At 40.8% G+C, this 23,763-nt stretch overlaps 1 protein-coding gene across 5 annotated transcripts in view; it reads right to left on the bottom strand.

The window, feature by feature from the left end:
* The window catches only part of LOC144823165 (lanosterol synthase-like), a 171,868-nt gene that overhangs the window by 111,168 nt on the left and 36,937 nt on the right, over positions 1–23,763 (bottom strand). The window lies entirely within an intron of this gene.

The raw sequence follows: 23,763 nt of genomic DNA, 5'->3' as shown, positions 1-23,763 counted from the left end.
CTGTACCTGCTCTGTGTGTGAGGGAAGCTTGCACTGCTCCTCCCTGTGGGGACACAAGAGGTGCGGGGAGGGAGTGCTTGTGGGGGGGGGGAGGGGGGGGGGGGGGTCCGGTGAGTTGATTGAAGGAATGATGAATTTGCGACGCCATGCAAATTACGTTAGCTATTCCGGCTCCTCTGACTGTCATTGTGTGTCCTGCTGATGTAGTGATTGTGCTGACGGCAGAATGTTTGCGTTGGTTAAGGCTGGGTATAGCTGAACGCTATGTTCTGGGTCAGTTTTGAATGAATTTATCGATCTTCCTTCTTTTATGAATTACGAGAAAATGGCAGGATCTGGGAGTCTGCATCGATTGGGGTAGATTAAAATTGCATTATGCTCCCTTTCACCTTTTGTCGTGAATTCTTAAATTATTGAATAAATAGCACGCAATGTGTGTCTGTCTCACCCAAAAAATGATTCCTTCAAATCCACATAATTCTAAGGCCTTAAATTAAAGTTGTCTGTGTTAGAGCAGTTTCAAGTGACTCACAAACTTTAAATCTGCCTCCAGTGACAGAGTTTGAGAATGCTTAACAAAGAATTAAAGAAAAAGATGGACTACTCATACCCACATTCAGCTCGAGACATGCCTCCGCGCGCATCAGTTAATGTATCGCTATTAGACATTGGCCGCAGCATGGCTTTTGTGCTTCTTGCCTTTCTGGATTTTAAGAACTATGCTTTGTCTTCTTATTGGGACTTGCACTGCGGAGCTTATCGTTGCTATTTTGTATGCGGTGCTGTACCTTACACCTTGTGGTAGCACGAGCTGTTTAAAAATTCGAGGGTGACAGTGACTGCTTAGGAACGTGCATATCAACAGATTAATAAAGTTTATTTAAATAAAGAAGCACAATGAACATTTTAAGACGAATAGATTTGATTTATTTTTTTATTTACTTTATGCGTTTTTATATAGCGCGGACTTTACCCGAAGGTGTCAAAGCGCTTCACAATGGGAACAGTAGCGTTACATGAGGAGAAAATTACAAGTGGACGTGTTACAAAAGCAAACGTTACATTGCATGAGGCAAAGATGACAATTGTGCATGTGCCAAAAGCAAACAAAATACAAGAGGTAGCAAGCGATACGTTACAAGAGGAAAAAGTGACATGTGTGCAATTACAAGTAGAGGTAAAAAAAAAAAAGGCAGATAACAAGACCAGGGAGACATGGACCAGAAGGAAGACACTGGAGAAGAGACGGAGCAAGAAAAGTCAAGGCAGGAGCTGTACGAGGTTGTTCTAAAAAAACAAATCTTCTGGTCGTGACGTGCGATCATTGGAGGGGGTGCAAGGGATGAGGGAACACGGCCTGGGGGAAGCTGGCTGGGAAGGGGGAGGAGAAATGCAAGGAAGTTAGGGGAGGAGAAGCCGAGAAGCCGCAGAGCGCACGCTGGGCGAAGCCCTTTGATGTGCTGTGCGGCAAATGGAGGGAGGCTGATGCGCGTTCATGTTTGAACACGTGGTTCACATGAACTGCATGAAAACGCCAGCAAAAAGCTGGTGGTTTCATGAGCATTTTGAGCACTTGAATTCTCGTTCCTCAATGCGCTTGCGCACATTTAAGGTCACGAGACCTAAAAAACAACCTGCAAAAGGCTACCACAGGATTTTCAATAGTACTCCTCCTTCAAATAGACTACTATAGTAGTATTTTGCAGACATTCCATCCATTTTGTTTTACAAATCTCTTCTTGTTGAACTCTTATGGCTAACAAATGTGGGCAGGAGGGCTTTATTCCATACATTACATTGAATATGTGACAATTGTGGATTTCCTTGCTGCTTAGAACACAACAGTCCACCTGTACCACACCTGGATAGCTCAAAAGAAGTCTGATGCATTTTTCATTGCGCATAGGCCAGGTAGCCACTTATTGAAACTAAGGCTCCACGATGTAAACACAATGTTCAGTACGGACTATTATATTGCATTAAGTTATGCTCTTGTCATCACTTTTTTAAAAATAATGTTTATTAAATGTTGCAATCAAACTTACAGCAAATTATAAACCATATTAGGATACATATTTTGCTCATTTCAATTAGCATTTTCGTGCCCACATGGTGGGGGCGACAGATCATGTACAATACAATAATCAAGTACCAGCAACATTGATCCTTGTCGAGATATTTCCGAAATATTTTGAACATAAAAGCTGTACCGAATCGTACTATCAAACATTATCTAACATAACTGGTGTGCCTGTCCGATGATTACTATACATATGAGACCACTATCTGTACAGCGTGTTGATAATGAATACTGTGAGGTATATGAACAAGTGTTAACTTCGATGGTGGGGGAAGAGGGGAGGTTGCTCAGGCTGATTTCCACTTAATAGACTAGATGTGGCTGAGCCTGGTCAAAGTTATAGACACTCTGAACCATTGATAAAGCGCATATATATTTATGTACTATTCTAGGTGATCTATCAAGCTATGGTTGTAATACCGGTGGTATATTACGAATTGGTGCGTGTCCCGCAATATTTGGATTCTATGGTGGATAAATAGTGTTGGCAGTCTACAGGTTTAGCCCTAGATGGCGGTCGTGGGGTATGGGAAGACTGTATTTCGTGTTCAGCCACCAAGGCCCGGCGGAGGTCCACCAACCAAACTGGGATGGAGGGGCCCGCCGGTGATTTCCAGGCCATAGCTAGTGTGCATTTAGCTAAGACCAGCGCTAAGTCTAGAAACTTATTGAGATTCTTGGGCACTCCTTACGTTTTGTAATGCCGCTCTTGTCCTCACTCTTCACTAATTTAGAGTTTGATATAGCATTTTACATTTGACCAATAAACCCCATACAATGTAGTATGCATCTGTTCTTTTTTGCAATCTCTGAAAGATGTAAGTCTTCATCTAGCAAAGTCACATTTAAGGAAGAACTTTTATTGCCTGAAAAAAACTACCAGGTCAAAGAGTTGATGTTCCTCCATGAGACGGCGGGTGCACAGTTTCTGCCTCTGCCTTTATCTCAAGGAAAATCCATGAGCTAATGGGCAGAGGCCAATCAGTCTTTAAAGCATCAAGAAAAATGCATATGTTTTATTGCACGTTACACCGCAGTTTTTTTTTTCAAACTTATTGATCAACAAACTCTAGAAACCATTATTGGCAAGAGCATTGTAGATTAACAGTTACTACAGTTTTAAGTAACATCTCAAACATCCCACAGCAACTTTCTGTTTTTCATGGAGCAACATGTCATAAAATGGAGAGATGTTATGACACAAACAGTTTCCTATGAATCGCTCACATGCCTGGGATAAGGTCCCTCCTCTGAACAATCCATATAAACTACTTTTATGAATTCCTCAACGTTTATCCCAGGTTGCAGTGTGATGTATTTACTATGGGTACTGTATCGATCCCCCTATTTCTGACCCTTGTCTGGTTAATAATTAACTAGCAGTCATTCAACTGCACAGAAACCCGTTATCTGATTAGCCATACAACGGCACAGAAGCCCGTTATCTGATTAGGTCATAGCGCATGCCATCTCATTAGGCAAGCACTATTTCTCCAGCCCCCTAATAGGCATACGGTGTTCTCAAAACAAATCAAACCTACAGCGACCTGGGAAATCCCCGCAGCCATTGTTTTGATTTAGCCGAGAACTTCAGTAAAGAATGTGCGAACGACCAGTTCGTATGACATCCTTATTGACGTATTTATGTCCATCCTTACGTCAATCTCGGCACCTTTCAGGTATAAATAATACCGACATTGCCTTAAGCAAACACATGAGGTGGTTACAAGATTGGAGCAGCGAGACTTGCCGAGGAGCCCAGCTGACAGCGAAGCCCACAGACGCTGCCCCTCCTTTCTGACGCGCTGAGAGAGAGACGCTGCCTTTTCTCCTGCCGAGAAATCCAGCTCCGGCGCTTCCAGCCGCCCTTGCAGGCAGCTGGGATATCAAGCCCTGAGATAGAGATACCAGCCCTCCAGCCTTCTAAATCCCAGGTACTGAACTGAATAACCCCTTGCAGAGAATTCTTGAAGCAGACCCTTGGCAAAGCAAACTTAACTTAAACTGCTACTTATCTACTCCCGCCCACGTATTAGGCTTAGGTCAGGTACATTGGGGTAGGCGTAGTTAGAAGCACCAGTTGAGTACGATTAGTCAATGTATATATGTATGTATCTATTTTATCCATTTTAAGTATCATATGGCTAAGAAACCATATCAATGCTTTTACAGTATTATTTTATAATTCTGTTATTACTGTATGCACTTTACTTAACAATAAGTATTGCAATAATAGCGATTCATTTCTCTTGTATGAGAAAAGAGACTGATCAATAAATAACATCTTTTATTGAACACGCCCGTCTCTTCCTTTTCTCTACAATCTGGTGAAACTAAGAATGCACTGAACTGACTGAGTAAAATAAGTTGTCTTTTGTTTTCACACGACTCTAGAGATACACTCTTGATTAGGGGAGAGCAAAGTTGTCATGTTCTATGGTTGTCAGAAACTAAATCCCTTCTTGTCTATCCAGGGAGGTTAAACTCCTCCTTGTCTATTCGAGAAAGTTTCTAGTGAACTCTGAGCTAGCTGGCAAACACTAAACTTTAAGTCTAATATCGTCAGTAGAAGACCTAGTTAACCTCTGTCCTACGTCTATACTATTACTGTATGCACTTTACTTAACGATAAGTATTGCAATAATAGCGATTCATTTCTCTTGTATGAGAAAAGAGACTGATCAATAAATAACATCTTTAATTGAACACGCCCGTCTCTTCCTTTTCTCTACAATCTGGTGAAACTAAGAATGCACTGAACTGACGGAGTAAAATAAGTTGTCTTTTGTTTTCACACGACTCTAGAGATACACTCTTGATTAGGGGAGAGCAAAGTTGCCATGTTCTATGGTTGTCAGAAACTAAATCCCTTCTTGTCTATCCAGGGAGGTTAAACTCCTCCTTGTCTATTCGAGAAAGTTTCTAGTGAACTCTGAGCTAGCTGGCAAACACTAAACTTTAAGTCAAGTTCAAGTTCAAGTTCAATCTTTATTTCGTTGCTTTGCAACATAAAAGATAACAATAAAATATAAGCATAACATGATACAACTCACAACAATAATCGAACTTACAGTTCATTAAAATTGAGCACCCTATTATAAGATCTACATTTCATCATGTTTGGACACACAAAATTATAGTTTGAATTTATCACAGAAATTAAATACATATTTAAAATGTTTAAAAAATCAAGATAAAAAAACATTAAATTGGTTTATAACAGCCAGGAGTTTAAGATGGTACAACTAACTAGACATGATTCATGATTTGAACAAGTCCAGGATAAGCAGTTTTTCTTAATTAAAATGAAAAAGTTTGTTTCCGTCTAATAAAATGTACGGCCAATAAAAATTTGCTGGTTCCGAACACAATTACTTGGCTGGTGTCCGTACTTAAGATCCTGCCAGCTTCCCTATGGGAAGTAGAGCCAATATTGCGGCACAAGGGAACTATCCATCTTTTCCTTGCCCTACCATAGCTAGGGCAGAAAAACAATATATGAAAAATATCCTCCCTTTGGTTGTTGGTGCACAAGGTGCAATAGTCATTATCTGTCTTCCCCCATCTTTTCTCGGTTACCTTTGTCCTCAGCGTTCCATATCTGAATTTTATATACAAAGATTTGGCCAATGGTGGCTGGATTTCATCAAAAAATTGTTCAAAGGATGCCTCGTTTTTTACCATAAGGAATTTTTCTGTAAGAGGACCGTGTGTTCTTATATACACAGAATCATGGCTCACATATGACCAAAAGGATAGTTTGACTATTTTCTTGGAGGCTGAATTTAGAGATTCTGGCTCATTCCAGTAGTGTGTTAATCCGAGCTTAGTTAACCAGATTTTTACATGTTTGAACCAATAAATTTTACTGTCACTATCGAGCTCAAGGACTTCTTCCAAACCATTTTTATAGTCGGATAGTTCAAGGGTTGTCCACAATCTGACCCACAACAGTACTGGTCTCAATATTACATGATGATCTGTATGTTTGATGTTTAGATCAAGGAATAAGGGTATCAAAGGGGTATTGATGGGAACTTTTAAAAGCCCCCTGATAAATGTATTCTCCAGTATTTCAAAGGTATTCTTGCATACTGGCCCCCAGATTTCCGCCCCATACAGTGCAGCAGATTGAACCTTGTATCTAAAGAGCTCTAATGCTGGGGTGACTGCCTTATTCACACTTTTATTGTATCTCTGTAATATTGGAAAACAGTTTTGTTTAAACACCAATTTTGATTTCTCTAGTTGTGGGCCCCATCCCATTGACGAATCTAGCAGTACCCCCAAGTATGTAAAACTGTGCTCGTAGTCTAGTTTTTGACCGTTTAACATTAAATTCCTTTTAAAAGTTTTATGCGGGTTTAGTGCCATGTATTTTGTTTTTTTTATATTGATTTCTAATCCTTTTAAAATACAATACTGTTGGAACCTATCTAGTAGGGTCTATAGGCCGCGTGGCGTTTGCGAAATTAAAATTGTATCATCCGCGAAGAGGAGGGACGCAACACGTTCCCCCCCCAATCGGGGCGAATCATTGTCACAATTTTCCATATAGGCTGCTATATCATTTACGTAAAGGGAGAAAAGTGTGGGGGCCAGTACGCATCCCTGGCGTACTCCCCTTTTTATGGGGATTGGGTCTGTAAGTTCCCCGTTTGGGCCCCACCTAACCTTAGCATAATTCTCCTGATGCAAGCCCATCACAAGTTTTAGCAGTTTGCCTGGTAGTCCTTGCCTATTCAGAGTTTTCCAGAGTAAGTCACGAGGAATTAGGTCAAATGCTGCTCGTAGGTCTACGAAGGTCACATACAAGTGACCTTTACGGATAATAACGTATTTCCAATACAAGCAGCATAGCCTAAATACCTGGTCAATGGTTCCCGTTTTATTCCTAAATCCCGCCTGATATTTAGATAAAACTGACTCCTCCTCCACCCATGAATTTATTCGATTTAAAATATGCCTGGCATATATCTTTTGTGTTATGTCTAAAAGGCTAATGGGGCGATAATTGGCTGGATCGCCACGATCCCCTTTTTTAAAAATAGTAATGATTTCTGCGCCATTCCATGTGTCCGGAATGTGGCCGCTAGCCGCAACTATATTAAATAAATGATTCAAATAGGGTGCCCAGACGTCAACATTATACAGATAAAGATCGCCCGGAATTTTATCAAGCCCAGGCGCCTTCCCTTTTTTTATCATGGCAATTGCTGTCTCTGTTTCTTGCATGTCAAAGACTACCGGGTGGGTGTTAACTGGTATTATGGCAGAGGATGCGTCTGTTGCAACATCAATTGAAGTTTTGGCTGCATACAGCGATGTAAAATGCTTGACCCATATATCCTCGTCTAGATAGACCTCCCTGGAGCCTTTCTCACGTTTATTCTCCTTAGCTGCAAGTTCCCAAAATTGTTTCTGGTCCTTGTTTTTGGCGGCCGTTAACATGCTGAGCCATATTTCCTCATCCCAAGAGGATTTCGCTCTTAATATTATTTTATTGTAAGACTTCCTTTTATCTCTAATTTCTATTGGACCTCTCCCTTTGACAGCATCAATCAGTGCAGTATTGGCAAGACGACATTCCTTGTTATACCAGGGTTTACCTATAGATTTGGCATTAGTCGTACCTACACCTTTTTTAGGTTTTTTTGTAAGGAGTTCTAATAATTTACTGAAAAAGGACTTGTGCAATTTAATGAATTCTTTAGAATCGCAGCTATAAGGACAATATGAATCAAAGGTATCTGCAAAGATGCAGTAAATGTTGGCCAGTAAATCCTCTCTTCCCAATATGTAAGCCCATTTAACCGCCCTGCGATTGTTACTAAGGATAATATTATCTGTTGTAGATAAGGATGCTAGGCTATGGCCTCCCTCTGTAGCTACAAAGGAATTGACTCGATGCACAGCAAATTTATAGAGTGTATGAAGTTAATTTTTGGGTGCATTCACAGTATCGTCGCGTATCCCACGGCGTAAAACTGTAAACTAAATGATAGTGGGATCAGTGGGTCACTGTCCCATCCTGTGATGCACACACTAATTCCTCTCCTAAGAAAGAGGTTCCAGAATTTGTTCTTCAGTTTCAAGTGTGCTTTTATTCAGCAGTATTTGGTTAATTTCTTCTTAAATAAATCATTTGTTCATTTTTGCGACATTTTTACAAATATTCGTTACATATTTAATATGTCAGCACTGTCCTTTTGTTTGGCATCCAATGCATTTCGAGGCCTATCCGCCTCTTCATCAGGGAAAGGATACTAAAATAAAGTGAAACATGGGTCATGATGAGTGTTAAGGTGGATCGATGGGGTGGGGGTGTTCTTTGGGATTTAAACGTGAGGGGGGGAGAGGGGTTGTGGTTGGAGTTGTGTCATGTTATGGTGGCACCTTAAAAAATGATCCAAAACCTGTGTAGAGTGGTGGAAGATGTTCGTAATCATGCTTACGTGCGCCGCTTTTCTGTGTGGTCATGCAGTCTGTAAATCAAAAACTACCAAAAAAATTTCCCTGTGTTTGGTAGCAGCCTTAGATTACTGAGAGAAATAGTTCCTGAGGGGTTTCTACGGGGAATGTTATTAAGGGGCAAAATCATCAATAAACCAATCAACCACTAAAGCGATAATAGTAAGCAACAAAATTTCACTGTGTTAAAATAATAAGCATGTACAAGTAAGTAAAAAAATCAATTCGTGATTTATTTCAACCTCCCAAATGGGTTACAATCTAGAAAAAATTAAAATTATGTTAAAAAAACCTTTTTGTGAAAAAAAGGTAACCATACAATATATATTACACTGTAAAATTATCAAAACAAATCCATATGTAAAACAAGTCGACGCGGCGTTTCGGTGTCTACTCAATCCTTACACCTTCATCAGGACAAACATATGAAATTCACAGTATCTACAAATTAAATAATAGGAGTTTAGTAACATTTCTTGTTTGGTAGTTTCATCATCACAGTTTGCTTACTCTCTAGGAATACGTTATACCCCCCTAATGGTATTTATTACCATGGGTTGATTCTCAACAAAAGCCTAAGCAATTTTGGTTACCCCACTGATCCCCAGTTACTCGCTATGTATATAGATAGTGATAGAAGTCTAATACCTGTAGTTTGATTACAGAATTGAGTTTAGTCACTCTCTTCAAGTTTTAATGGCTTGGCGTAGACTGGCTTATGACGATTTAGTCACGCTTGGGAGCTATAGAGAAATATAAGATGATGGATTATAGCCCCAAAATTATTTAAGTGACTCAGTTCTAATGACTTAGTCATGCGTTGTGGGCCTTTTACCTTTTAAATATGCCTCCACGTTTTCACCTTGCACGGAGGAACCACCGTGTATAATTAGGATCTCCTAGGTCTGGTGATATGATAGATGTCCTGTGAGAATAAATAAATAACCTTCCTTAGGTATTGCTGGAATGTTAGAGGCAGGAAGGGTATTTCGGTCAGATAGGTATTACGCTATTGGGAGAGCATGTAATCCCTCTACAATGTACTTACCAACTCAAAATGGTTGGATTTGCCGGTGTGCTTTTTGATTTATTGCACCTCCGCTTGGTAATTTCAGTTCAAGGATATCTACAAGAACAAAAATTATTTTGGCCTGATTAGTCTAACATTGATTCCCCAGAGAATTGCTTGTCCCTGTGGTCTTTTCTAAGCACTCTCTTTGTGTTGTTGCTTCTTGTTAGATAAATTGTACTTAAGCATGTTATTGCTTATTCTTAGAGAATTTGTACCTAAGTATCATGTACCTTAGACTTATCTCATGGTTACATAAGGGATATTTCTGGCAGTTCCCCCCGTTAGAGGCGAAAAAGGACACAGCAATACCTCTCATTTTTAGTCTTAGGTTCCTGATAGGTATATATATCTTAGCCTGACACAGTTATTTTCTAAACATCCCACATGACATTAAGAATCAACTTACTAGGGGTTTTCAAATGTCCATTGCATTTAGAGTTAGGGGCTCTCATTCTTATTGGGGGCATCCCACCACCCTTTCTAACTACTATTAAGACTACAGTCCTGTCTAGACACATACCTGTGAGTTACAGACCGGCCTCCCTGTTCCTCCGTGCGTTCGCCTTCGTGTCGATGCAAAGGGTAAACCCACACTACCCGGCGCTGCATTTTATGCTGGCTCTACTCGTTTTGAACCGGAAGTCGAAAATGGCATTTTTTTCCCCATTAAACTATTTCTAGCCACTACTACTATCATTTTTCCTTTCGGTCACTATTTGGGTATTATAACACTTAGTTCCCATCTCGTGCGTTTTTTAGCAAACATAGGGCTGCATTTTTTGTCATATTTGCCCACCGTGACCCGGAAGTGTTTCTCGGGTGGCTTCGGGAGTGATTTTGTTTACCGGCTGTCTGGTACAGGGTACATCCTATCCATTCATTCACACTACTTTCTAAGTGCCGCTGTCAGGTTCCTAAAACTTATTTACTTTCAATTTGTCAATGTTTTTATCGGCAAATGTCGCGGCCATTTTGGATTGGGAAGAAAGGGAGGAGAGAGTGAAAAGGGACTAAACATCGTCCCATGGATTATTTTCGGGCTCAATGAATAGCGTTTCTTTCATCTTTAAATAAACACCATATCCTGATATATCCATTCTCCCTGGTTACATGTTAGAACACAGATGCACTCCATACAGAGTTGTAATCAAACATAATTCAAAGCATATATACACAATATAAAAGGAATACAAGATAAAGGATAGAAAAACGAGTGCAAACAATTTTTGGTGATGAACAATTTTCACAGTGTCTGTTCCAACACATGAACTATTACGTGTTTTTTGCATGCCCCAAATATGTACATTAGAGATTCACCCCATTTATGTATGTTAGTACCTGTATGCATTGCATCTCACTTACACATCAATCACAGTTTGTGGTGCAGTGACACAAACAAGCATTTGGTTGTCTATCAATAAAGCCATATTTCTATTTTACTGTTTGGATTCTCTTATTCAGTAATACATTCCATATGCTTCGTTTGTGATTGATTGATACACAAACGAAACAAATTACGAGATGAACAAAGTTTTAACATTGTATTTGGATCCAGTATAGGTTCTGGCAAACGACCGTCAATATACTGACTACCTGAAGTCTCTTATATTGTTCGGACCAAATAGCCACCTAGTGTAATATATAAAGGTGCCCCCATATATATGCATATGGAATGTATTACTGAATAAGAGAATCCAAACAGTAAAATAGAAATATGGCTTTATTGATAGACAACCAAATGCTTGTTTGTGTCACTGCACCACAAACTGTGATTGATGTGTAAGTGAGATGCAATGCATACAGGTACTAACATACATAAATGGGGTGAATCTCTAATGTACATATTTGGGGCATGCAAAAAACACGTAATAGTTCATGTGTTGGAACAGACACTGTGAAAATTGTTCATCACCAAAAATTGTTTGCACTCGTTTTTCTATCCTTTATCTTGTATTCCTTTTATATTGTGTATATATGCTTTGAATTATGTTTGATTACAACTCTGTATGGAGTGCATCTGTGTTCTAACATGTAACCAGGGAGAATGGATATATCAGGATATGGTGTTTATTTAAAGATGAAAGAAACGCTATTCATTGAGCCCGAAAATAATCCATGGGACGATGTTTAGTCCCTTTTCACTCTCTCCTCCCTTTCTTCCCAATCCAAAATGGCCGCGACATTTGCCGATAAAAACATTGACAAATTGAAAGTAAATAAGTTTTAGGAACCTGACAGCGGCACTTAGAAAGTAGTGTGAATGAATGGATAGGATGTACCCTGTACCAGACAGCCGGTAAACAAAATCACTCCCGAAGCCACCCGAGAAACACTTCCGGGTCACGGTGGGCAAATATGACAAAAAATGCAGCCCTATGTTTGCTAAAAAACGCACGAGATGGGAACTAAGTGTTATAATACCCAAATAGTGACCGAAAGGAAAAATGATAGTAGTAGTGGCTAGAAATAGTTTAATGGGGAAAAAAATGCCATTTTCGACTTCCGGTTCAAAACGAGTAGAGCCAGCATAAAATGCAGCGCCGGGTAGTGTGGGTTTACCCTTTGCATCGACACGAAGGCGAACGCACGGAGGAACAGGGAGGCCGGTCTGTAACTCACAGGTATGTGTCTAGACAGGACTGTAGTCTTAATAGTAGTTAGAAAGGGTGGTGGGATGCCCCCAATAAGAATGAGAGCCCCTAACTCTAAATGCAATGGACATTTGAAAACCCCTAGTAAGTTGATTCTTAATGTCATGTGGGATGTTTAGAAAATAACTGTGTCAGGCTAAGATATATATACCTATCAGGAACCTAAGACTAAAAATGAGAGGTATTGCTGTGTCCTTTTTCGCCTCTAACGGGGGGAACTGCCAGAAATATCCCTTATGTAACCATGAGATAAGTCTAAGGTACATGATACTTAGGTACAAATTCTCTAAGAATAAGCAATAACATGCTTAAGTACAATTTATCTAACAAGAAGCAACAACACAAAGAGAGTGCTTAGAAAAGACCACAGGGACAAGCAATTCTCTGGGGAATCAATGTTAGACTAATCAGGCCAAAATAATTTTTGTTCTTGTAGATATCCTTGAACTGAAATTACCAAGCGGAGGTGCAATAAATCAAAAAGCACACCGGCAAATCCAACCATTTTGAGTTGGTAAGTACATTGTAGAGGGATTACATGCTCTCCCAATAGCGTAATACCTATCTGACCGAAATACCCTTCCTGCCTCTAACATTCCAGCAATACCTAAGGAAGGTTATTTATTTATTCTCACAGGACATCTATCATATCACCAGACCTAGGAGATCCTAATTATACACGGTGGTTCCTCCGTGCAAGGTGAAAACGTGGAGGCATATTTAAAAGGTAAAAGGCCCACAACGCATGACTAAGTCATTAGAACTGACTCACTTAAATAATTTTGGGGCTATAATCCATCATCTTATATTTCTCTATAGCTCCCAAGCGTGACTAAATCGTCATAAGCCAGTCTACGCCAAGCCATTAAAACTTGAAGAGAGTGACTAAACTCAATTCTGTAATCAAACTACAGGTATTAGACTTCTATCACTATCTATATACATAGCGAGTAACTGGGGATCAGTGGGGTAACCAAAATTGCTTAGGCTTTTGTTGAGAATCAACCCATGGTAATAAATACCATTAGGGGGGTATAACGTATTCATAGAGAGTAAGCAAACTGTGATGATGAAACTACCAAACAAGAAATGTTACTAAACTCCTATTATTTAATTTGTAGATACTGTGAATTTCATATGTTTGTCCTGATGAAGGTGTAAGGATTGAGTAGACACCGAAACGCCGCGTCGACTTGTTTTACATATGGATTTGTTTTGATAATTTTACAGTGTAATATATATTGTATGGTTACCTTTTTTTCACAAAAAGGTTTTTTTAACATAATTTTAATTTTTTCTAGATTGTAACCCATTTGGGAGGTTGAAATAAATCACGAATTGATTTTTTTACTTACTTGTACATGCTTATTATTTTAACACAGTGAAATTTTGTTGCTTACTATTATCGCTTTAGTGGTTGATTGGTTTATTGATGATTTTGCCCCTTAATAACATTCCCCGTAGAAACCCCTCAGGAACTATTTCTCTCAGTAATCTAAGGCTGCTACCAAACACAGGGAAATTTTTTTGGTAATTCTAAATCCCCCTCCCTGACATCCGTCACTAGGGGACCCTCCATTTGTTTGAGCATGTAAATCAAAAACGCTAGTAAGAACGGGAATGCACATCGCTTAGATGAAGGCTTACAAAATATTAACGGACCGTGAGGCTACCGGGGTGTCTAAAGACTGACCTGTTAGTAAGTGCCGGTTTCGCCAGGAGGGTTCCGAGCTTCCGCGCTAGTCCGAGCGGGAGTGTCAGTGTCGGTTTAGTAGTTGGGTCATGTGAGATACTTGGATCACGTGATCATGGAAAGTGAGAAAAGCCTCGATGGGGCAGTGTTGGGTCGTGTGTTAGTCGGGTTCCCTGTAAATCGATATCACAGTGGGAATCTATATAGATGGGCTTCCTACATATAATTATCAAAAAACACAGGTGAAAATATAATACACAAGAAAAAATTATTAAGGGATAAAAACGGTAAGAGATGGCAGTGAGAAACAAATATCCATAATTAAACGTGAATGTACACAGGAATCCCATTATTGCTCCAGTAATGGGTTGACAACATTATTCATGTTCATAAATAGCAAGAGAGTTCAATTCTTTCATTGAGCCCAGATGGCTTCTGGGTCGATAGTCTTTGAATCCAAACATTTTCGCGTTGCAAGAGATATTTGGTGTTGTCTCTACCTTCAACTTTCATGATAGTTTCCAATACAATGAATTTCAATTGTGAAATATTATGAGTATGTTCTTGAAAATGCATAGCAACAGCAGATTTACTGTTCTTTAATCGTATGTTCGATTTGTGTTCAATCAACCTTGTCTTGATTTTTCGTTCGGTTTTGCCAACGTAGAGTTTTCCACATGGGCATTTTAGGGCGTAGATGAGATTACTTGAGTCGCACGTGGCATTCACTTGTAGTTTTATTGTATGGCCTCTCATGGGGTGACTAATTATATTTCCCTTCATGACGTTATTGCAATTCCCGCAATTTAAACAAATCAACGTTGAGAATCACTGAAGTAGCCCAGAAATTCCAACAAAGAGGATATCCTCAAGAAATAATTAAGGAATCCACCAATAAGATTCTCAAAATAGAAAGATCTAAACTCCTACAACCAAGAAAGGAAAAATCACAAGCCCGCATAGTGGCGGTTTCAAAATATTCAACTGCCAGTTCTAAATTCAAAAGCATAATATACCAACACTGGCCACTACTCAATCTGGAACCAGATTTCAACCAGATCTTCAGGGAACCTCCTTTGTTTGCATTTACAAGGGCACCGAACATTGGTGAACTAGTTCAATACAGACACACTCCAACTACAAACTACACGGGTACTAAACCATGTTTAAATTGCGGGAATTGCAATAACGTCATGAAGGGAAATATAATTAGTCACCCCATGAGAGGCCATACAATAAAACTACAAGTGAATGCCACGTGCGACTCAAGTAATCTCATCTACGCCCTAAAATGCCCATGTGGAAAACTCTACGTTGGCAAAACCGAACGAAAAATCAAGACAAGGTTGATTGAACACAAATCGAACATACGATTAAAGAACAGTAAATCTGCTGTTGCTATGCATTTTCAAGAACATACTCATAATGTTTCACAATTGAAATTCATTGTATTGGAAACTATCATGAAAGTTGAAGGTAGAGACAACACCAAATATCTCTTGCAACGCGAAAATGTTTGGATTCAAAGACTATCGACCCAGAAGCCATCTGGGCTCAATGAAAGAATTGAACTCTAGTGCTATTTATGAACATGAATAATGTTGTCAACCCATTACTGGAGCAATAATGGGATTCCTGTGTACATTTACGTTTAATTATGGATATTTGTTTCTCACTGCCATCTCTTACCGTTTTTATCCCTTAATAATTTTTTCTTGTGTATTATATTTTCACCTGTGTTTTTTGATAATTATATGTAGGAAGCCCATCTATATAGATTCCCACTGTGATATCGATTTACAGGGAACCCGACTAACACACGACCCAACACTGCCCCATCGAGGCTTTTCTCACTTTCCATGATCACGTGATCGCAAGTATCTCACATGACCCAACTACTAAACCGACACTGACACTCCCGCTCGGACTAGCGCGGAAGCTCGGAACCCTCCTGGCGAAACCGGCACTTACTAACAGGTCAGTCTTTAGACACCCCGGTAGCCTCACGGTCCGTTAATATTTTGTAAGCCTTCATCTAAGCGATGTGCATTCCCGTTCTTACTAGCGTTTTTGATTTACAGACTGCATGACCACACAGAAAAGCGGTGCACGTAAGCATGATTACGAACATCTTCCACCACTCTACACAGGTTTTGGATCATTTTTAAGGTGCCACCATAACATGACACGTCTCCAACCACAACCCCTCTCCCCCCCTCACGTTTAAATCCCAAACAACACCCCCACCCCATCGATCCACCTTAACACTCATCATGACCCATGTTTCACTTTATTTTAGTATCCTTTCCCTGATGAAGAGGCAGATAGGCCTCGAAATGCATTGGATGCCAAACAAAAGGACAGTGCTGACATATTAAATATGTAACGAATATTTGTAAAAATGTCGCAAAAATGAACAAATGATTTATTTAAGAAGAAATTAACCAAATACTGCTGAATAAAAGCACACTTGAAACTGAAGAACAAATTCTGGAACCTCTTTCTTAGGAGAGGAATTAGTGTGTGCATCACAGGATGGGACAGTGACCCACTGCTCCCTCTGTAGCTCCCAGCCCCTTTAACATACTTTGGAGGAAACTAGTTTCTAAAGGGCAATGGTCGCTTTCATATCTCTCTTTGACCTTTAAGTCTACTGTAAAAGGCCACAGGTCAAAAGAGACAATGACATAGTCTAGTTTACTTTCATAGTCACGCCTCTTAAAAGTGGGGGCTTTCGGGCTGTCAGATGGCATACGCCCGTTACATGCTCTCAGGCCATGAGAAGTTAGCAACCTTGTGATCTGAAGAGCCAGTGCAGTGCCAACGACCATTCTATTTTCATTCAGGGCTGGTATTCCATTGGCAATATCCTCATCTTCATACAATTGGGCTATGTCTGTAATTGGTTCAAAATTACAATTCAAATCCCCACATAGGATAACACTTACATCTGTTTTTAATGTATCCATGAATGATTCTAACTTCCCTATACATGGTGATTCCTTGTGGGAAGAGTGGGGACTGTTATACACATTAAAGAGGTAGATCACCCTGTTGTCCGCAGTGGTTATTTCCAGACCAAGAATGTCTGGAGAATCGGTGTTAAGCATTTTTATACCTATTTTGATAGAAACACTGATCCATATTAATAGACCTCCAGGTGCACGACCTCTTAATGAAGGCACAGCCTCTATTTGATAGGATTTGTAGCCAACCCTGTGCAACTGTACTGTGGCCCATGTTTCCTGTAGCACACAGATATCAAAAGTGTTCATATATTTGTTCCAGTCAGGATCACATAATTTCGCACGCACCCCTGCTATATTCCATGAAACAAATGAAAACAAGGGGGTACCCTCATTTGACCCAAGAGGCATTACCGGTGAGTCAACGGACAAACTATATTAACTTCATCACCTATTGCAACAGTACATGAGCCCATCTTTGAACAACTAGTTCCTTTTTCTTCATTACACCCCACAGTACGTGAGACATTTTCATCCCCCCTAACATCATCTCTACTTTTTCGACTTGAAGCGAGTGAGAGCAAAGGAGATCCCTCATTTGTCCCAAGAGACACTGCAGGTGAAACAACATGCAAACTGCTGATTGCTTCATCACATATTACAACAGTACGTAAGCCTAACTTTAGACAACTAGTCCCTAGTTCTTCATTATACCCCACAGTGCATGAGACATTTTCAACTCCCCCAACATCCTCTCTGCTCTTTAAACTTCAATCACACTCCTCCATGCCACTGAATACCTCAAACCTGTTTGATAATTCTAAGGGAGTAAATGGTATCATGTGAGCCATATTTCCATTTTCTCCTAAGTTGTGGCTAGTCGGTATAATATTCCACCCAAGCATCGCAGGAGTTGGGGCTAGTTGATGCATGTAGGCAGGATTCCTGGCAATCTCCATATTAGAGAAATGATTGGTGAAGGAGATATTGTTGGTTAAATGTTGGGGGGGAAATACTGTAGATCTTGGATAAAAATAGGTCAAAGGGCGCGGTACAATACAATTGTTTTCGTTGCCATAAGGCCAGTTCAGGATGTATTGAACGGCTTTTTTGTCCCTAAAATTTACAACAACAATATCACTCCCTATATCTTTTATTCTTCCTCCCAACCATGATAAGCGACGGACATGGACTATTTCTCCATTTACATGACTGGCTTTGGGTCTATACAATGACAACCAGTGCATTATCTTGTTTTTTAATTGAAAGTAACCTTCCCGTTTACCACTTGAGAGTTCGGGAACCCCAGTGAGTACCACCACATATGGTAGAGCTTCCGGCGGGAGTTCCATGGGTGGTCTCCTACCCTGTCCCCCTCTTTCATGGCTAATCTCGTTCTCTTCCGGTCTTAGGGGTCTGTTCGTGGGGATGCTTAATTCCCTTGCTTGGGTGTTAATTGGAATATCAGTGTTATAGTTGGGTGTTGTAATTAGTCTACCCATAGATGTTTTTAACTGTTTTGGTTTAGGTTTATTGGGAGGTTTACTAACAGATGATGCGTCTGTTGGCAAGTGATTAGAAGCAACTGGAATAGCTGCTTTCTGATTGTTGTCAATAGTAGAAGTGGAGGATGTTGCAGCCACTATGTGTGTTAAGGGGGTATGTATCGGAGTTAGAGCTTCGTGAAGTTGTAATGCTTTCAGAGGCCCTAATGACCTGACAGAATTCCCAATAACTGTCAGATCCACCTCTATTTTCCCCAACCTTAGTTCCACTCCCTTGAGTCTTTCAGCTATGGCCAGCATGTAACTTCGCACAATCAATTCTATATTGTCCAAAAGAGTCTTAGGGGAGGCTGGATGCGGTCCTTCTTCCAATGGAATATGGATAGTATCAGACTCTGTAGCTGTTTGGGAGGATGGTATCACAGGTGTAGGGGGGGGTTAAGTCAGATCCTATTATTTGTTTGCTGACATGTTCTCCCATAGTCGTGTTAGTAACAGAGTTGGACTTCTTCCCAAATTCTGTATGACTTAATCTAGGCTTGTTTAAGTCCAATTTTTTCCGTCTCCTTTTGGATGGTGGGGGCCCATGTATTTTGTGTGGCAATGGCCCCAGATTTTTGCCTCTTACTACCTTCCCCGGCCTGATTGTAGGTGAAATCATAGTTTTGAGAGGATTAGGTGTGCTAGGGAGATCGTGTATCACGATTGGTGTTTCTGGCTGGGTTTGCGTAGGGGATATGACAGGAGCTAGACATTCCTTGAGTAGTAGGGGCACACTAGCGGTCGGAGATATATTATCTGACAGTGTGGTATTCAGATCATTGTCCAAGGTGATAGAAATAATAGGCTCAGACAAAGTCCTGTTTTTGATACGTTCAATTGAACGGCGACGATCTGCCCGCCGCTCTGCTAGTAATAGTTCTTTACTATCCTCAGGAGCTACTTTGGGAAAATAGTCATCCAGAGTTCGATTTAACATGCCCCCATTTTTGTCCAAGCCAATAATAGCGGGGCTAGCAGCAGCTGTGGCCATCGTACAATGATAACAGTGGAGGGGCTATAATAGTAGGTGGATCACTACTTACTCAGCAAATAGACCAGGACTTCGGGCCCAGCCCAGTCTCCTCGGGCCACAGAGGGCCCGCCCTTTGCCCGGGCTTAGCCCGCGCGCATCCCGCGACACATGACCTCTCTCCCAGATTTAAAGCGCCTCCTGGCGCGAAATCCTTTGGTGGACGGGGTCAGGTGAGGTCAGCCGCGGGGAGTGGTGGGGCTTGTGGTCTTCCCCCTCGGCGGCCGCACGCAGTGATGGAAAATGCAGCGGCAGCGGGGGAGACCTGAAGGAGACAGCCAGCTGGTAAAAAGCGTCCCTTGCCACCTTACAGCCCCCACGGAGACACCAGCCGGATCCTTGCAATGAGTTTTGTCCCAGGTATGGCCAGCAACACAGAGCGGTCCTTCGGCAATTTCAACAAGGAATCCCTTCTTGTCTATCCAGGGAGGTTAAACTCCTCCTTGTCTATTCGAGAAAGTTTCTAGTGAACTCTGAGCTAGCTGGCAAACACTAAACTTTAAGTCTAATATCGTCAGTAGAAGACCTAGTTAACCTCTGTCCTACGTCTATACTATTGAAGATATTATTCCAATGCGCAGAGCCTATTGGGATAATAGGAACTACACTACAGCAGCACTTAATATTTCACAGCTGTATGTAGCAAAGTTCCAACAACTGACTGATTTGTGAGCTCTCATTGGCTCTTTCACAAGTGACTACACTAGAAAATAACAGAAAAGGAATAAAGCTATTGTCAGTTTATCCAGTAAATACAATTCAATGTTATCTGTTTTTTAAATGTGTAGTCTCTTCAAAGAAAGACCTTCCCACTGTCCTATATGTTGAAGAAAGCAAAAACTTGAGTCCTGTAACGCCTGGCCTCAAAACGTATCCTTTAATTCCAACTCAGAATTTTCCTTCCTTTCTGAATTTCCCATTCTCTGTGTGCCAGGTCTTGGATTCAGATCAATATGGATGAGAGAGACGATTGTAAGACAATATGGCCTCATCAATGGAAACAAGGGTGAGGCAGGAATGAGAGTGAGATATAAGGATGTTCCTATAGCGGCCCAGCATGCAGCAAGGTACCATCAAAAGGGCACATTTTTAATCAGCGGTGTTTACATTCCGGGGGAGGGGGCAGGGTACCCCATCCAAATTCCTTTGGTATAACCGGAACTAATTTCAGCTGGCAAATCATGTCAGAAAAGGAAAAAATGTGTGGTTTCACCAGTCAGTAACAATGAAACAGCACAGTACTTCTATTCTAATCTGGAAAACTAGCTTGGAATGGTCAGTGGTATTACTGTAAACATTCAATAACGGTATTTCAACTGGGACGTTTTACCAGCTAAACATTTTCGGCCACCTAGAAATGAGGGATAAGGTGTTAATGACCAGCTAATTAAAGATGGTCAATGGACACTTATCTAAAAGACTAATGTAATCTAAGGCAGAACAGCATTCTGCAGTGTTGTCTATGTCAGGACTCTAATATGTCTTTTAGTGCTGCATGCAATATAGGCCCGGTTTAATACAACAAGTGTTGACTTAAGAATGTGCAATCATATGCTGTGCATCTGAGGTGCAAGTAAAATACCTTGAAGCAGAAGAGTGGGTCAACTTGACATTTTTATTTTTGCAGCTAATAAGTGTTTGCTTGATCGTCCTGATTTTTAGGTCTCGCCTGAGCCAGTGCATGCGCTGTCTGGTGAGACATTTAGTGAGTGGGGCTTTCAAAAGCCGACCACAGCTTTTTGGGTGGCCTAGAGCGTGCGGGTACGCGCACAGTAACATGCATTCCTCGCATTGCTCGCATGCCCCTTACAGCGCGCGATCAGGCGCCATCTGGCTTTCCTTTCGCTCGCCCTTTTCTATCATTGAATACATGTACAACTCTGTTTCTCTTTTAATATATTTATTCAACACTGTTTTAAATTCAATACTAATATAATTATTATTGAACTCACGATTTTAGTGAAAGTAAAGTATTTCAGTTCTGGTTTATGGAGCAGATGAAACTTTCAGCACACCTCTAGCATTTGGTTCCGTGGCATAAGCAGAGACCAAGCTCAGCAACCTGGAATTTAGGCATATCAAAATATTTTCCTCTGCTCAGGACCTTCTCCTGGCTTCTCGTTTGAGAACGTGGTAGCCCTACATATGGTTAAAGCGGGTTGTAGTGTTGTCATGCCGTAAAAGCGATTTTTCTTGTATTTATACTAAGTAGGCAAAAGTTCGAACGTGATTTGATCTCTTCAGGGTTGTAAAGTACCAGGGAGTAATTTACGTTTCCTTGCCTGTGCCTTTGTATTGCAGCTCGCAGATGCTGTATTGAGCTGCAGCTCAGAACATCGGTGCTCGTGTTAGAAGAGTTTGGTGTAGCTTAATCTCCAGATAAGAGAAAAAAGTGTGCTTAGAGGTGGAATGATAATTTCCCTGCTCATGACCTAGTTTAGTGATAACCCACTGATCACTGTTGCTTATCGTCTTGTATTGTTTGTGCAGACACTGCAGCCGGCTGAGAGTACAGACTCTCTCTCGTCGAGGCAATTATACTCTTATTTTCATATAAACAAATAGATTTATCGTGTTTCTTTTGCCACCACAAATTGTGGTCGTTCAACGCTCCTCCCCCTCCCCCACCACGGAGCGCGTCTCGCGGCCGCGCGCTAGTTTTTCAAGTTTCCTGTAAACTCTTGATAGTCCCTGCGGTTTTGCTGGCATTGTTCTTCTTTGTCAGCCATCCCTAAATCTCCCTGCGGCCTTTCTTGATCCGGGCTACTTTTCTATGGGTTGCTTGTTTCGGACAGCACAATCCATTGAATATACCTCACAATTTTCCCTTTCACTGTTATCTGTTGCGACTCCTTCCTTTACCGGGGAATGGATGCAGGCGAGCTACACTCAAACATCTCAATGGAGAGCCTCTGTACTTGAAATACCGCTCTGGCGCCATCTTTGTGATGACATTTAGTTATGCTAACATTTAACCATTTGGCGCTTGAAGTGTGATTTTCAAAGAGTGTGTGTGTGTGTGTGTGTGTGTGTGTGTGTGTGTGTGTGTGTGTGTGTATATATATATATATATATATATATATATATATATAAATAATGAGGTACCAAGCTCTGTGGTTAAATCCTGTTGAAGGACACTCACTCTCGATTTCGCGCCATCTTTGTGATGACATTTAGTTATGCTAACATTTAACCATTTGGCGCTTGAAGTGTGATTTTCAAAGAGAGTGTGTGTGTGTGTGTGTGTGTGTGTGTGTGTGTGTGTGTGTGTGTGTGTGTGTGTGTGTGTGTGTGTGTGTGTGTGTGTGTGTGTGTGTGTGTGTGTGTGTGTGTGTGTGTGTGTGTGTGTGTGTGTGTGTGTGTGTGTGTGTGTGTGTGTGTGTGTGTGTGTGTGTGTGTGTGTGTGTGTGTGTGTGTGTGTGTGTGTGTGTGTGTGTGTGTGTGTGTGTGTGTGTGTGTGTGTGTGTGTGTGTGTGTGTGTGTGTGTGTGTGTGTGTGTGTGTGTGTGTGTGTGTGTGTGTGTGTGTGTGTGTGTGTGTGTGTGTGTGTGTGTGTGTGTGTGTGTGTGTGTGTGTGTGTGTGTGTGTGTGTGTGTGTGTGTGTGTGTGTGTGTGTGTGTGTGTGTGTGTGTGTGTGTGTGTGTGTGTGTGTGTATATATATATATATATATATATATATATATATATATATATATAAATAATGAGGTACCAAGCTCTGTGGTTAAATCCTGTTGAAGGACACTCACTCTCGATTTCTCTACTTCTCATGTCTTGCTCCTGCTATTTAAAGTAATAATAGTTTAAACACACGACTTGTTAATAAAAAAAATAATCTCACTCCTTTGTCACTCCTATCCTTCTCGTTATATCTCTCAGCTCCTTCTGTGTTCACATCACTCTCACTCCCTTCTTCCTCACATGATTTTATCTCCTTTCTCTCTCTCTCATCCATTTGTTTCCCATCTTTCTAAACTTTCAGCCCCTGCACTGACATCCATATCACTCTATCTTTCTTCCTTGCTGATTATAGTGTCACTTTTTGGCAGGCATTTCCTGAAGTTCATTGAAAACCTTGCTGTCCGTGTTCTAACTGCTCCTAAAGGTTAGTGAAAGCTCCCTCATCTTTCTTAATTCTCCAGTGGTAGCTGTGGTTGAGCAGGCAATCAGGTGGTGTGATGCTTCATTTCAGATGCAAAGTAAATTAGGGTATTGCCTTTGGTATAGGTCAGTGTCCAGTCTGTGCTATTTATAAA

This window comes from Lissotriton helveticus, chromosome 3_1 (genome assembly GCF_964261635.1).
Source record: "Lissotriton helveticus chromosome 3_1, aLisHel1.1, whole genome shotgun sequence".
NCBI lineage: Eukaryota > Metazoa > Chordata > Amphibia > Caudata > Salamandridae > Lissotriton > Lissotriton helveticus.
Note: the sequence above shows the minus strand (reverse complement) of the source record. Positions and strands in the feature narration are given on the sequence as shown.